This window comes from Tupaia chinensis, unplaced genomic scaffold (assembly GCF_000334495.1).
Source record: "Tupaia chinensis unplaced genomic scaffold, TupChi_1.0 Scaffold000569_1, whole genome shotgun sequence".
Lineage (NCBI taxonomy): Eukaryota > Metazoa > Chordata > Mammalia > Scandentia > Tupaiidae > Tupaia > Tupaia belangeri.
In genome coordinates this window covers 200,777-216,498 of record NW_006160083.1, presented here as the reverse complement: position 1 = coordinate 216,498, position 15,722 = coordinate 200,777, and the positions used below count along the sequence as shown (strand labels likewise).

Below are 15,722 nucleotides of genomic sequence, written 5' to 3'. Positions count from 1 at the left end.
TAGTCTTTCGGTGAATTTTTCTAGGTCAGAGGTTCTGTCTTCTACATCTGAGATTCGATCTTCTGCATGATCTAATCTGCTTTTAATACTTTTGAGGGAGGTTTGGTTTCCTGTATTACAGCCTCCATCTCTAACAGTTCCGTTTGATTTTTTTTTTTTTTTTTTTTTTTATGGTTTGTTTTTCCTCTTTCAGATCATGGAAGAACTTCCTCACCTCCTGGTACTTGTCTCTTTTCTCCTGGATTTTCTAGAGTTTGTTGTCTTTCTTCTCTTGCATCTCTGTTAGATTTGTCACTATGAATATCCTAAATTCTTTATCTGACATTTGCATGAGTACCATTGTACTGTCTGTGGGTGATAAAGGGCATTTCTTTCCCTTTGAGGGAGAGAGATTTTCTTGATTGCCCATATTTCTTGTGCCTCTGCAGTGGTTTCCCGTCATTTGATGGATCATATGTTACTTCCTGGCTTTTTGCTGGGTGTTGGGCCAGGAGAGGTTTAGGGCAGAGGCTTTCTGTTTAAAGGGGCAGGGTTGGCCCACCTCGTATGCACATGGACTAGCTTTTTTGTGGGGTGTTGGGCAGGAAGGGTGTTTCCCTGAATTTTGAGAGCAGCTCATTTCTCAGCTTCCAAGAGGTCTCTGTGTCCTTCTGAAGGGTTCCTGTCCTTGTCTGGCATGTCACAGAGCCACAGAGTAGCTGCCACATTTTTACTTTTCAAATTCAAACATATAGTCACTGAGGCATTGATATTTAAGGAAGCGTGACCTTGGAGTGGTGGGGGTAGTGGGCCTTGCTAATAATTGCCCCTGAATGACTTTGTTAAAGCTTAGATATTCATTACTGTAGTAAAGAGGGTTTCTAATATTTGAGGTCCTGACCTTTGTGATAGTTGTAGGAGGTGACATAGGAGACTCAACAGGACTAGAGACCTTAAGTTGGTACACTGTAATAGTTGCGGACTATCTAAACAAGTAATTATTCTCTGAGACCATTCTTTGGAAATTCCTTTGTTCACATGTATGTATATGTACACCTATAATACAAATATGCAAACATTTAAAGGCAGAATTAGTGTGCATACATGTATTTATTACTTAATTCCTAAAACAGTAGCTAGTAACCCGTTTATTGTATATTTCCTTATCTTACTTCTTATAAGAACTCCATAAAATTATGATGATGATGATGATGATGATGATAGGCTATTTTACAGAAGAGCAAGTAATAGCATACTAAATAATTTGGGCATTGTCCCACAGAGTAATCACTAGATACATGTGGTGTATCATGGCCTAGTGGCTAATGGAGCCAGATTCCACATGGCCGACAGTGCAGTCCAAGACCCAGACCCAGCGGCATGAGAAGCACAACAGCCATGTGTGCATGTGTGTCCAAAATCTCAACAGAAGGAAGGAACAGAGGAGCAGGGGTTGCAGGCATGACCATGACGCAGTAAGGTTTCTTTTTCTCTCTCCCTCAATCTCTCTGTCCAGTGCATGCACACTCTGGTAAATTAAAAATAAACAAATTATTTAAAACTAGGTGAAATTAAAGTCAGTTTTTTATCACAGTAGCCACATTCCAAATGTTTTAGTAGAGCACTCCAATTAATGTAGGAAGTTCTCTTGGACGGTGCTGGAGATCCTAGGCCAGAGCTTCTCAACAGTGGCACGACTGCCGTTTTGGGCAGCATAACTGCTTGCTATGGAGGCTTATCCTGTGTTTCTCAGGATACTTAATAGCCACTATGTACTAGTCACCAGCAGCATCTTCCCCTTGTTGTGGCAACCAAAAATATCTCTAGATCATGCCAAATTTCCCCTGGGAAGGGAGCGAATAATCATTCCTGATTGTGATCCACTGCCCTAAATTAAACTAAAGGAATTTGGGAGGTTGCCTTAAATACTTTGAGGTTATCTTTCCTTATTGGTAAGAGGAGATTTAAAAAAAAAAAAAAAAAAAAGAAAAGAAAAGAAAGTAGAACATATTTCTATAGGGTTTTATGAGGGTTAAATACTTTAAGAATTTAGCAGATAATAAAAACATATTAATCTCTAGGACTATAATGTCCTGATTCTGACCCTGAGGGTATCTAAATTAGCTGGTATAGCAACTGGAAGCCTGAAAACTGAGATTCCTTCTGGCTGTTCTGTTACCTTATCTGTGACCTTGGGGGCTAGGGACAATGACAAATTTGATTGATTTGTCTAGACAACAAAGCCCAGGGGCTTGAAAACTCTTTTTTAAAAAACCAAACAAACAAACAAGACTCTGCTAAATACAGAAAAGCAGTTTTCTGCTTCATTGCCTGAGTTTTGTCAGGATGGCCTTGACAGTGTACTGTATAATGAGGCAATCAACCAATGAGGAAGGTTTTCAGATTTCTCTATAACAACAATAGAAGCAAACATCTGAATCAGTTATCGTGCAAATGGCCCAAACACATTAATAGACAACTGTCAGTAAAGTAAATGAAGTTTCAAACCTCCAATGTCTAAGCAGACATTTGGATCTATCAGTGTATCAGATTCAAATGATTATATCAGTAGAATAGAAGGATAATTAAATGAATATTTTAATTTTTAGAAAAACTGCCAGAGGGCACATGTGCTTACCAGAGACACATGGGGGTGGGAGTGAGGGAAGGACCCTCTGATGGGGTATGTCATGCTACAATCCCTTCTCTGCCATTTCTCCATCCTGTTGGGAGCTGAGCATGTGCACGCATGCGCGTGCGCGCGCGCGCACACACACACGCGCGCACGCACACACACACACACACACACACACACACACACCGTTTACCGTTTGTGTTTTATAAGCCGCTGGGGCTGGGATTTGAACCATAGTCTGCTATGTGGGATCCAGCTCCTTTAATTGCGAGGCCATTAACCAGACCAAAAATTCCATCTTTATAAATGACTGCATAGTATAAATGAGGTATTTTGTGTGTGTGTGTCATATTCTTGCTACATAAAATATTGCCATCTTAATGACTAAAACTTCCAAGAAAAAATGTTATTTTCTAGATTTCTTGACACCCAGAGAAAAATTCTGACTGGCTATTTTAAAAAAAAAAGGAAACACTTTGGGTCAGCAGGTGGTGTGGTGGTTAAGTGTGCTGGATTCCCACATGGCTGACCACAGTTCAAGTCCTGGACCTGGCAGCTTGCTTTCTCACTTTCCCTCTCTTTTTCTCTCACTGTCTTGCTCTCACCCTGTCCCTATTTGGTCAAATTAAAATAAATAAAGAAAAAAGTTAAAATAATTCATTAAAAAAAAAAAAGAAGGAAACACTATGAATCAATCAAACCAGACCAACACCACCAGGCTCCAAGATAGAAAGAAATTTAAAATAGTCTCAGAGAAAGAACTTATTAATTTAGAGTTACTGAAGAAAGAGACAATTCTGAATTAATAAAGTATTTTAATTAAAATATGACTTAAAAAAGAAAGTCTTATTATCTTTTTGATACTTGATGAATGAATGAATCAATCAAGCTGCAATACAGGAAGTATAAAATGATATGAACTGGGTAAAAGTAGAGCCATGTAGAGAATTCATTGGACCTATTCTGATGAACAGACAGGGGCTATATGAATATAGTTTTCCATTTACTTATAGGTCAAGTTGCTACTACAGTCTTAGGGAAAAATTGTTCTTTTAAGCTGCTGAACATCCCCCTAGTACTCTTTTAATGCTGTACTTTTTGTAACCTGTTCTTTTTTTTGAGAGAGGTTTTTACTGTAGAGCATGTGTACTCACCAGAGAGACAAAGAGAGACAGAAAGTGAGAAATCACCCCCAATCACACTACAATCCCTTTATTCTCCTCCTGGGATTCTGGACATGCATGTACATGCACCCAGTGTGAGTTTCAAGCGGCCGGCACCAGGTCTCAAACCACAGTTGGTCCTATCTGAGTCCAGTGCCTTAACCATTATACCACCTGCTGGCCCCCTTAACCTACTCTTTTAATGTGACAAAAAGGTAACAAACTTCCCAAAATCTTCATAAATAATTTTTTTTGGGGGGGGGGAGGATTTTGCTATAGGGCGCGTACGCTCGCCAGACAGACAGAGAGAGACAGAGAGACAGAAAACGAGAAATCATCCCCCAGGGGGGATGGCCACACCACAATCCCTTCTCCTCCATTCTCCTCTTGGGATCTTGGGCATGCACGCACACGCGCCTGGCTTGAGTTTTAAGCCACTGGGTCCGGGACACGAACCGCGGTCGACTACATGGGAGTCCAGCGACATAGCCATTACGCTAACTGCTGGTCCCCGTAAATAAATTTTGAGTTGTTAGGAGTGAAACTTATGAAGTTTCTTTATATAATCAAAATTTTAAAAGAATTTAACTAGAAAGGACAACCAAGTATGGTGACTTTTATTTGAACAGATCACATCTTATTCCATCAAATATCACTCTTCTCATACCATTAACATGGGAAACTAAATTCTAATTTGCTCGTATTTATTTTTAGTTTGGTAAAGCATTTAGTCCTACCTCCATTGTCTTTCTAAAATAAACAGCCCTGAGACCAGCAGTTAGTGTTATGGCTATGTCACTGGACTCCCATGTAGTCAACTGCGGTTCGAGTCCCGGACCTGGTAGCTTAAAACTCACACCTGGCGCTTGTGCATGCATGCCCAAGATCCCAAGAGGAGAATGGAGGAGAAGAGATTGTGGCATGGCCATCCCCCCGGGGGGTGATTTCTCGCTTTCTATCTCTCTGTCTCTCTCTGTCTTTCTGGCGAGCACACGTGCCCTGTAGCAAAAAACCTCTCCAAAAAAAAAAAAAAAAAATAACCACACACAAAAAAACAGCCCTCTAACTGATTAAAAAAAAAAAGGTAAATTGGGCAAGATATGATAATGTATAACTGGAGAAAGAAACAAATAGAAATGAATGATAATGTATTATATTTCTATTGCTCATAACAAATTATCCCAAATCTTAGGGGCTTCAAACAGTAAACACATACTATCTCACATTTTCTATGAGTCAGAAATCTGAAAATAATTTAGATGGATGGCTCTGGCTTAGATTATCTCTTGAGGCTGTGATCAAGTCATGAGCCAAGGGACAGTCAACCAAGGTATGACAGAGGCAGAGAGATGCTTCAGAGTTCAGTCATGTGGCTATTGTTTTGAGACTTCAGTTATATACCAAGTGAGCATTTTCATAGAGCTGTTCATAACATGGCAGTTGGCAATTTGAGAGAGAGAGAGACTGAGAGAGGAGAGAAGTAAGGGAGAGGGATAATCCAAGATAGATGCTACTGTCTTTTTTTTTTTTTTTTAGAATTATCTATTCATTCATTTAAATTTATTTTAATTTGGAGAGAGAAGGAGAGAGAAAAAGAAAATGAGAAAGCAAGCCACCAGGTCTAGGACTTGAACCATGGTTGGCCATGTGGGAGTGTCCAACACTTTAACTACCAAGCCACCTACTGGTACCTGATGCCACAGTCTTTTTATAACCCAATTTTGGAAGTGACATTTCATTAATTCTGCCAAATTATGTTTTAGAAGCAAGTGAGTAAACCTGGCCCACACTCAGGAAGAAGGAAAGGATTACACAAGTGCATGAATACCAAGAAGAAAAGATCAGTGACTCCATCTTACAGGCTGTCTGCCACAGTGAGTTTGTTTATATATTGATAGGTACATTCAACGCACTATCTAGAGGGAGTCATCTCTGCAAAACGTGTCCTGGGATACTAAGAAGGAAAAATTAAACAAGGAGTAAATACTTATAAGGCATGTTTTAGTGCTTGCTTTTTTCCCTCTATACATATTCTTCTAGTAAAAAAATATTCTGTTCACAGAAACTATCATTAATGACACAGAGTTGGAAACTATGAGGTAGAAAAATACTGAGCCTCCATGGCATGACTTGAAAAGATCCAGAGAACCTCTCCTCTCAGAGTATCTTCTTAAAAAAGTTACATGATCCTTGGGTATAGAAGGTGTGTATGTGTGTGTGTGTGTGTGTGTGTTTAATAATTATTTTTAACTTTCTTTATTCATTTATTTATTTTTTATTTATTTTAAGTTGACCAGAGAGGGACAGAGTGAAAATGAGAGCAAGAGACAGAGAGTAAGTGAGAAGGCAAGCTGCCAGGTCCAAGACTCAAATAAGAGTCAGCCATGTGGGAGGCCTGTGCCCCCAACCACCACACCACCTGCCGGCTCCGAAGATATGTTCTTAATGGGAGGACTATATTATCTCCAAGAGGGCAAAAATTTGTTCACAGGCAGTGAAAGGTCTTACTCTTTCTGTGTATAGAGCACAGATATACATCCAGTGTGGTATTAAAATTTCATTGGGACATGATTAAGGCAAGAGGATCTCCTAGAGTTCTTGGTGAGTGATAATGAGAAGAAAGGTGATAAAAAGAACTGATGTATAACAAGTCAATAAAGAGAGTTCTAAAGCAAGGAAGGTTTAGAGGGTGGAGAAATTATAACCCAGATTCATCTTGAGGTGGAGAGGAGGAAATGGAATTCGATAGAGTATAAATGGACTTTCCCAGGTGTATGTTGAGCTATAGTTTCACTCCTCAATTTTATTTTACCTAATTTCTATCTTACAGGGATTTACCATAGTTTATGGCCCACTTAAGAGTTCCTTTCTAGTGTTACAGCACAGCTATGCAAATTCATTTTAAATATGTTCTCTTACATTTTTGAAGACTTTCAGTTGGTTGAGGAAGCTATATTTTATGTTTAGCTTATTGTGATTTATTATTCTTGTGTTTATAGAGCTTTTTTGTTATAGGGTGCATGTGTACACTGGAGAGACAGAGAAGACAGAAAGTGAGAAATAACCTCCCAGGGGGTATTGGCCATGCCACAATCCATTCTCCTCTTGGGATTTTGGGCATGCAAACACACCTGCCCAGCTTGAGTTTCAAGCTGCCAGGTCCAAGACTCGAACCACGGTCAGCCATGTGGGAATCCAGCACCTCAACCACTATACCACCTGCTGGCTCCAGTTTATGATGTCTTTTTTAAAAAGTTCTTTTGTGGGACCAGCAGTTAGCATAATGGCTATGTCACTGGACTCCCATGTAGTCAACCACGATTTGCATCCTGGACCCAGTGGCTTAAAACTCACGCCGGCACGTGTGCGTGCGTGCCCAAGATCCCGAGAGGAGAATGGAGGAGAAGGGATTGCGGCGTGGCCATCCACCCTGGGGGAGTGATTTCTCACTTTCTGTCTCCCTCTGTCTGGCGAGCGCACGTGCCCTATCGCAAAAACTTCTCCAAAAAAAAGTTCTTTTGTGAGCAAAAGAGACAGAAGAGTGACAGACAGTACACCAAACAGTGTGATGCCATGATCTATCTCCAGCTTCAGCCAACCCCCAGATCACAGATATGTACACTGTATACTCAGGGAGGTCTCTCTGGACACCAAACCAGGACCTTCGTATGTGTCAGCCTTGCAGAGCATGGTGTTTCAATGCCGCCCCACGGTGTGGGGCCTAGTTTACCATCTTGAGATGAAAAAATGTTCATTGCAGAATCAGAACACAATGACTCCTTTTCCTCTTTCATGCCTTCTTCCTCCCAGTCCTTGTTTTGTGTAGAAGTACAGTCTATGAGCTGAAGTGAGACAGAGACAGGGCTAGAAAATAGGCGGTGGTATACACAATGAAGTAACAGAGTATGTAGTGGCAAGGAAACTTGCAGCATGAGCCACCATGTGAGAGTCTGGTCCTGGTATTCATGGTGTACCTCGATTTACATTTTTCTCATGTTTAAAATAAAAGGTTCATATAAAATAACAATAATAAGGTTCACTTCAGCTTCAACAATATGTGATCCCATGAAATGTCATCTCTACTTCATAATCATGTCTTTAAATACAGCTGTTAGAATTGCTTATGTTTGGGGAACCAGCAGTTAGCGTAATGGCTATGTCGCTGGATTCCCACGTAGTCTATCGCGGTTTGTGTCCCGGACCCGGTGGCTTAGAACTCACGCCGGGCACATGTGCGTGCGTGCCCAAGATCCTGAGAGGAGAATGGAGGAGAAGGGATTGCGGCATGACCATCCCTCCTGGGGAGTGATTTCTCGCTTTCTGTCTCTCTCTGTCTGTCTGGCGAGCACACACGCCCTATAGCGAAAACCTCTCAAAAATAAATAAATAAAATTTAAAAAAAAGAATTGCTTATGTTTGGATGAAGGCTTTGATACTCCTGCTGCAATTCAAATACTCAGTAGACCAATGAGTTAAGTTGTTAACCTACATTTGTCACCTTTATGTGAACTGCATATCATCACAGTATATGGAGAAAGCACTCCGATAATGATGCTTGTTCATGGATCTGGTATAGTAGTCAGGGATCAAGTGCTCGTGGCCCTTCTGGTCTTGGAAGATTCTAATGATGTATTTAGTCCTAATCACAGTTTTACCTGATGTCAGCCAATTTCATCAAGTAACATGAAATTCTTATTTTTATAGTCAAAATGATTGAATATGTTATATAGTTCAAAGCAGAGTTTAACCAGCAGACCAGTCTTCTTTAATGAGAAACAAGTATGGGATACTTCAGGAAGTTTATGGAAAAATGGAATTAAAGTATAAGTTTATTTTGGTGCAAAAAAGTTTGAAATCTATACATAGTTTTTTTTTTCATGATATGTATTTCCCATGATCTTTTTTAATATCCATATTTTATTATCACATTTTTATCTGTATTATGACACTTATTAAATATTTGTCACTGTTGTCTTTTTATTTTTGCCATCTTTTAAACTCAGGGTGTAACTGAATTTGAATTTGAAAAGGAAAACAAAGGCTAGGCATTTATAATGACCTCACTTAAAAAAATAAAAAGTCATTTTTTTCTGTTTTAAAAGAGAGATTATTCACTAATAGATGTGATCAGCCCACCTACAGTTTTATAAGACTCTGTTTCATCTTACCATTTTTTCTTGTAGACTTTGGAACAATTCATAGTGGAACTTCCTCCCAAAATAAACTCTAGCCTAGTGATTACAGAGGAAAAACGTGGTGGCAAGAGCCAAAAGCTCTTGGGAATGGGGCATTGGCTTTGCCTGTTCACCTGTTTTGCTAGGTCTGTGCTGAGATCCTGAGGAAAAAAAATGTAGATCCCAATTTCTTAACTAGAACATGAATAAACAAGACATGAAATGGATGCTTAAAGGAAGGAAGAGAAAAAAAGGAAAAAGCTTAGTAAAAAACAGGAGATGGAGGGGCTGGCAGGTGACAAGGTGGCTAAAGGTGCAATATTCTGACATGACTGACCGCAGTTGGAGTCCCAGACCTGGTGGCTTGCTTTCTCACTTTCCCTTTCTCTCTCTCTCTCTCTTTCTGCTCAAATTTAAAAATAATAACAACAAATGGAATGAAATAAATGAATAATTCTTTTAAAAAATAGGAGATGGAGAAGAATGATAAAAAATAGCAACACTAGAAAACTGTTGATGAGAAGAGGAATTCGAAGGAGAAGAGTCAAGGAATGAAGAGTAAAAGAAGTCACGAGACCAACAGAAGGACAGAAGGAGGAAGAAGTCATGGGCACTCATGATTTCTAATCCTCAGTCCCTAGATTGGTCCTTGTAAGAAAAGAAAAAGGAAGTGAATGCTACTTGATTTTTAAGTCATGACTTCCTTCTCCACTGTATTCTCAAATAACTCAAAATGACTAGGAGAGAAAAGGCTCCCCGCACTCGGCGTCCTCCCAAGGCCGGAGACGAGAATGTTCTAGAACAGCTTTGAGAGAAAATGTATAGCTTAACTTCTGCTTCTATTCTGTTCCCAAAGTTCTACAATGCCCCCAGCTAAAACAGAATTAGAAAATTAATTTAAAAAAGAAAAAAGGCAAATACTCTCTGGATTCCTTCTCTCATCTCTCCCAGCCTACTCAATTCCTTTGGGTATTTATATGTTTCTGTGAATTCTGACCTTTCTGGTAATCAACTTGGATAGGCTATATTCTGGAAACAGCCTGGAAATGTTGTTTGACATGTGGATTAGGCTGTGTTGACAAATAGTGTGGTCTCTCAGATACTCACAAAACACTGCCACCTGTAGAAAATGAACACCCCACCCCCCACTCCCTAAAGTGGCAGCTCTTCTCCTGGCAGGACTGTCTCATTTCTGAACAAAAGCACTGCAGAAAAGGAGGACTCACATGTCACTTTGCAAGCTGTTTCCTTATTTACATGTCACGTGGTCCACAATTCCCAGGACAACGCAATCAGCTATCTTAACCAAGCCAATAAACAAATAACAAAATAAAGAATTCTCTTTATTTCTTTCTCAGAAATCCTTCTCCCAGAACTTTCTCCTCTCCAGAAGCAGACTCTAAGCTCAAAGATATGGATGTGATTTGTCCATACCCTGGTTCATTGGCAGTTTGTGTATACATTTTTGCCCAAAAACTTGAAAAGGAATTATACTAAATTAAGCCTCCCCAGAACTGAATTGAACTGGACGTCAAACTTCTAGTAGGGCTTGTAAAAGCTCCAATGTTGCTGACATCTGAAGTTAGAGCAAGGAGACAGCTGTAAAAAACGTCTTCTCGCCAAAACGTGATTTGGGAAAGGTCATTTTATTACATGATTTATTTATACTGTTTCTCCATGGTACAAAGAGTTCTGATGTGCACACAGAGTGTTCTGGTGTGTATGCAGAGCCTAGAGAAGGAAGAGAAATATTTAAAGAAATCCTCACGGCTCACAAATCTTAGCCACCACTGTGGCCAAGATGCCCGGTATATGAGGGAACTTCAAAAACTTTGTGAAAAATGGAATTAAAGTATGAGTTTGTTTTGGTGCAAAATAATTCAGAAATCCATGCATAGTTCTTACATAATATGTGTATTGCATAAACTTTTTGAAGATCCTGCAAAAATTCTGAAAACTATTTTGAACCTTCAATGTGATGCAGCTTTTCTGCATCAATCAAATTAGATACAAGTTCTATCATGTTAAGATCTATCTTCTCCCTTACCCTCTTAGGCTTCATCAGTAAGAAACATGATTAGAAGTAGGTTTGCTTTTGTAGTCAGCAAGAACAATCAAGATATTCTTCCTCTTTCAAAGAAAAAAAATAAGTCACCTTAATCAGATTTCTAGTGGTTTATCTTCTTTATACAATATGCTGTTCTTTTAAAGGGCTTAAATTTTTTCTTCTGGATTTCTTTTCCCAAAGAGACATGAGTTAGTTATATTCTAAACAGACCTACAGTATTTAATATGGAAAGTTGAATATCTTTTTAAATGAAAACAGATGAACAGTTCTGTTTATCTTCACTTGGCATCGTTGCTGTGTCCTAAACACACGGGTGGGATTTTTAATACCAAGTTTGTAATGGTGACAAGTAGGATTTACTGGATAAATACTTCTTTGACTATATATTTTATTTAACCTCCTCCTGATGTGGAGTCCAAGCTAAATATTTCTGGGTTTTGTTTTTGTGTGTTTATTGTTTAGTCATTGTTCCTGTATGTTTACTGCCAGCCCATCTCAGACATTGAGGTCAGGTGTTTGGAAATGAGAACCAAATAGAGTTTTCCTCTTGCCTTCAGAGTGTAGGTCGTGTTGAGACTTTATGAAACCTCGTTTCACTTGCTGAAAAGTACTTTGCAGAAGCGAAAAGTCAAAGCTAGTGAGAAAATAAAGAGTTTGACTTGGTTGGCGATGACTCCCCTCAGCCTATCCAATCGCAGGCATCTCACCTTTCTTTGTTTGGGCATGTATTTGGAAAGGTAGCCACTATCGATACCCTCCAGCTGGTTGTAAGTTATTCGATAGTGCGGACTGCATCACCCTGTCTTCAGAAGTGGCTCACTAGAGAATGCATGCAGCATGGATTGTATTCTCTGATAATGTCTGTGGATATGTTTGACTGATTTGCCTCTTAGATGAGGAAATCTGATGTCTCCATGGAATTCATTTGAGAGAGATTTAAAAATTAAACATCATGAATATTCAGCAATGTTGCCTGGAAGTTCAGCTACAAGTGACTTAATCACTTTCTCGGCAGTTTTGTTTAAGGAAGCTGTCATTTGAACAAGGAAAGCACTTTTTTTTTTCCTAAATAGACAAAAAATTTTAAAGTTAAATATCAGTATTGTGTGGAATCATTTCTTGACATACTGGCTTTTAATATCCCTCCAAAAAACATTTTATGGGGCTAGTTGGTGGCATGGTAGTTGAAGGGTTGGAGCCCACATGGCTGACTCACAATCTGAATCCCAGACTTGGTGGTTGGAAAACACAGCAAACACATATGCGTGCCCGGAGTCCCAAAGAGGAGAAGGGACTGCAGTATGACCATTCCCTATGAGGCGGGGTGAGTACCTTCTCATTCCCCCAACCTCTGGCAAAGTGGAAAGAAAGGAGAGAGAAAAAGAAGATTCACTTTAGCGAGGCCACATTAAAAAGACAAGGTCGTTTCTTAATGACATCTCTGCTTGCAGGCATATTACATTTATTTCAAAAAATACCGGCCAATACAGAGTTGACCTGCATTAAGTTCATTTTGTTCTTTGATCTGTGTCTGAAAAGAGAATTCCAAAGGATAAAAAAAAAATTCATAATTAGGAAGATTGTCAAAATAGTTGGGATAAAAGTAATAATGTAGAAAAGGCAAAAGTGTTGAGAAAAATTACCCAGAACTTAGATATATGGCAAAGAGTTGACTATGAGCCTGTTCATGTTCTCACTATCTTTTCTACTTAGTCTACCTAAACGGACACAAAATAAACAATATAATAGGTGGTCATAAAAGCCAACAAGACAATTACTTAGATAACTGAATATTTGCACATTTGATTAAAAGAGTGTTGAAACTGGAATCAGTTCTAAGGGCTTTAAGTGGATCAGTTCATTAGCCAGATCACCTTTAATTGAGCTCTTTGTATTATTCAATAAATAGGTCACAAGAAACAGTCCAAAACTAGGAGGACTTATACCAATTTCTTCCCTGTGGTAGATAGTGAGGCTTCTACCTATCATCTAAGCATAAGATGCCAATGATTTAGAATCCAATTAACTAAAGAGGTCACTAAATAACGGGCATATAAAAACAATAACACATTACATGCATTTAGCATTTTAGAGTTTTGAAATCATTCCTTCTAAGTCTTAGTACTCCAACCTTGGGGGAAAAAAAGTATACAGATGCCTACAGAGGTCACACAATTACTCAGTTTGTAAAAGTCAGAGATGGGAATGGAACTGACGTCTTTTGTAAATAGTGAGCAGAGCTGTATGTCTTTTGTGAGCTGTAGGCAGTGCTGTGTGATTAAATATATGAAAAGTATTAAATATTAAAATGCTTCCAATAGTGACTAATTGAATTCTGAACCTCAGTTTGCTCATCTTTAGTCAGAGTAAAGGGGCCAGCAGATGGCAAAATGATTAAGGCACTGGACCCCCACATGGCTGACTGTGGTTCAAGTCCCAGATCCAGAGACTTGTAACTCATGCCCAAAATGTGTGTGCATGCCCAAAACCCAAGAGGAGAATGGAGAAGGAGGGATTGCAGTGTAGCCGTCCCTCTCGGAGGGTGAGGGGGATGAATTTCTCGCTTTTTCTCCCTGTCTCTCTGTATCTCTCTGGCAAGTATATGTACCCTATAGGAAAAAAATCTCTCTTAAAAAAAAAAAAAGAAAGAAAGAAGAGGGGGACCAGCAGTTAGCATAATGGCTGAGTCGCTGAACTCCCATGTAGTCAATCACGGTTCAAGTCCCGGACCCAGTGGTTTAAACTCACTCTGGGTGCATGTGCATGTGTGCCCAAGATCCTGAGAGGAGAAAGGAGGAGAAGGGATTGCAGCGTGGCCATTCCCCTCTCCCCGGAGGGTGATTTCTCACTTTCTGTCTCTCTGTCTCTCTCTGTCTTTCTGGGGAGCGCACGTGCCCTAGAGCACAAACCTCTACAAAAAAAAGAAGAAAAAAATAGGAGGAAAATGCTACCACTAACATGTCATAAGCATTGAAAAAGACTTTCATTCAGAGCTCTTAACATACTGATTGACTCATAGTAAGCAGTCAATAAACCTTACATGTATAAGAAAAGAAAATGAGATATTATCACACAGTTACTTTCAGTGACTTTCCCAACAAGATCAAGGGAGATGTACTGAAAGTACTGAATGTTCAATTTGATCTCCAAAAAGGTAAATTAGATTGCGAACTCAAGTGAAGATGATGAGCTACAGGCATAGTATGGTGTGTGATCTTAAAAGAAATACAGTTCATCATGTTTATTATGATTAATAAGGCAAGAAAGTGAACATACACTTCAGAACGCTTCTGAACAGCTGTAGGGCAATAAACTCATTTCAAGTTTGTCTTTAGTTAGCTTGAAAAAAAATCAATGGACATTTTGGTTTATATAAGTTCTATATGTTCCTATAAACCCTTTTTAAGCATGAGGGGCTTAAAAAATAATTAAAAGAGTAAAATTTCAAGACTATTTGAGGGCAGTCAGGATTCGCTTTTTAACTTTCCTTTTCTGGAGACTAATGATTTATGGCAAAGTTTACTTGACCTTCCAGTAAAGGCTTCAGTTTATTTGGGGGAATAAGAAAGATGGGAAGATTAAGAAATCTTCTAGTCACAGAGGCAGCCAGGCTAGCAAAGAGATTCCAAATGCAGAATCCTGTGCCTTAAGACCCCTTTTGAGACAGGCTACTGGCAAATCCAGGGCAGAACACCATGCTATTAGCAGGCAAGTTTCAGTTCAAAGCAAGTAAACTTAAAAGCTTGGATCAAGATGGGGGCACTGAAGAGAGGAACGAACAACTCCACGGATGTCCTTAGGAGTGAGCAGTAAGAGGTCTTTAATGTAAAGAAAGTAGAAGTACCCTGAGAAAGCTGCAAACACTCCAGAAACACATTTTCCTTAGACACAATTAATTTATCAGTCATCTTTGAGTAAGGCATACAAGTAGGTCTCTCATGAGAACCCACTCATGTTTTTGTTTAAATCTTCATCAGTTCACAAACAGTTCTTTGATGCAAATCAACAAAAATCTCTCTTGCACTGACTTATCACAAAGACAAGAAATGACAAATATCCTTTTCAAATATTTCATAGGAACCTATTTCCTTTATGGAAGATCTCTTTGGGAACTTCATTGATAAGCAGTTAAGAACCGAGAGGCCTATTTCTCCTAGAATTTTCCTACTAGATGCCCTTCCTAACCATTAATAATACTGAAATTCAACACTTAAGAACAGCTCATTCTGGGTTGTCTGAGATGGAGAGAGGGGATGAGAACCATTTTCAAGGACTTTTCTCGTGACATTTACTGCTCAGCTCCCAGGGAGAGCACGTCAGCTCCTTCCGTCTGCAGCTGCGTGTGCCTGAGACTACGTCCTCAGTGGAGCCATCAGTTTGATCTGAAAGTTGGAAGGGAGCCACCAGCGGGCAGCAGTCTGTAAACAGATTGGTCCCTTCTGCTCCTCGCAGCAAAGAAAAACAAAAGTAGAAGGAAGAAAATGTAGGAAAGAGAAAGGTGTTATAAAAAAATGCTCCCAAATGTGGAAATAAGGCCAAAAGAATACCGTGAGCCCTTCAAGCCCTTCATACTAAATGCTCTACGTAGCCCAGGTTAGGGTCATTTGAAACTCTAGGGCTATTTTGTCCAATATATTAGCCACTAGTTACATGTGGCTCTTTAAAGTTAAGGAAGCTATGCTATGAAGACTGAGACCACATGG

The 15,722-nt window shown here is 39.4% G+C and overlaps 1 protein-coding gene across 7 annotated transcripts in view; it reads left to right on the top strand.

The window, feature by feature from the left end:
• Positions 1–15,722, top strand: part of LOC102490674 (uncharacterized) — a 321,768-nt gene that overhangs the window by 196,456 nt on the left and 109,590 nt on the right. For 5 of the 7 annotated variants that reach the window (XR_335913.2, XR_335912.2, XR_335916.1 and 2 more), the window contains one exon: positions 5,541–5,651. The exons of the other annotated variants lie outside the window; for them this stretch is intronic. The gene's annotated coding sequence lies outside the window, so the exon portion shown is untranslated. The remainder of the gene's footprint in view (positions 1–5,540; positions 5,652–15,722) is intronic. 7 annotated transcript variants of the gene reach the window in all.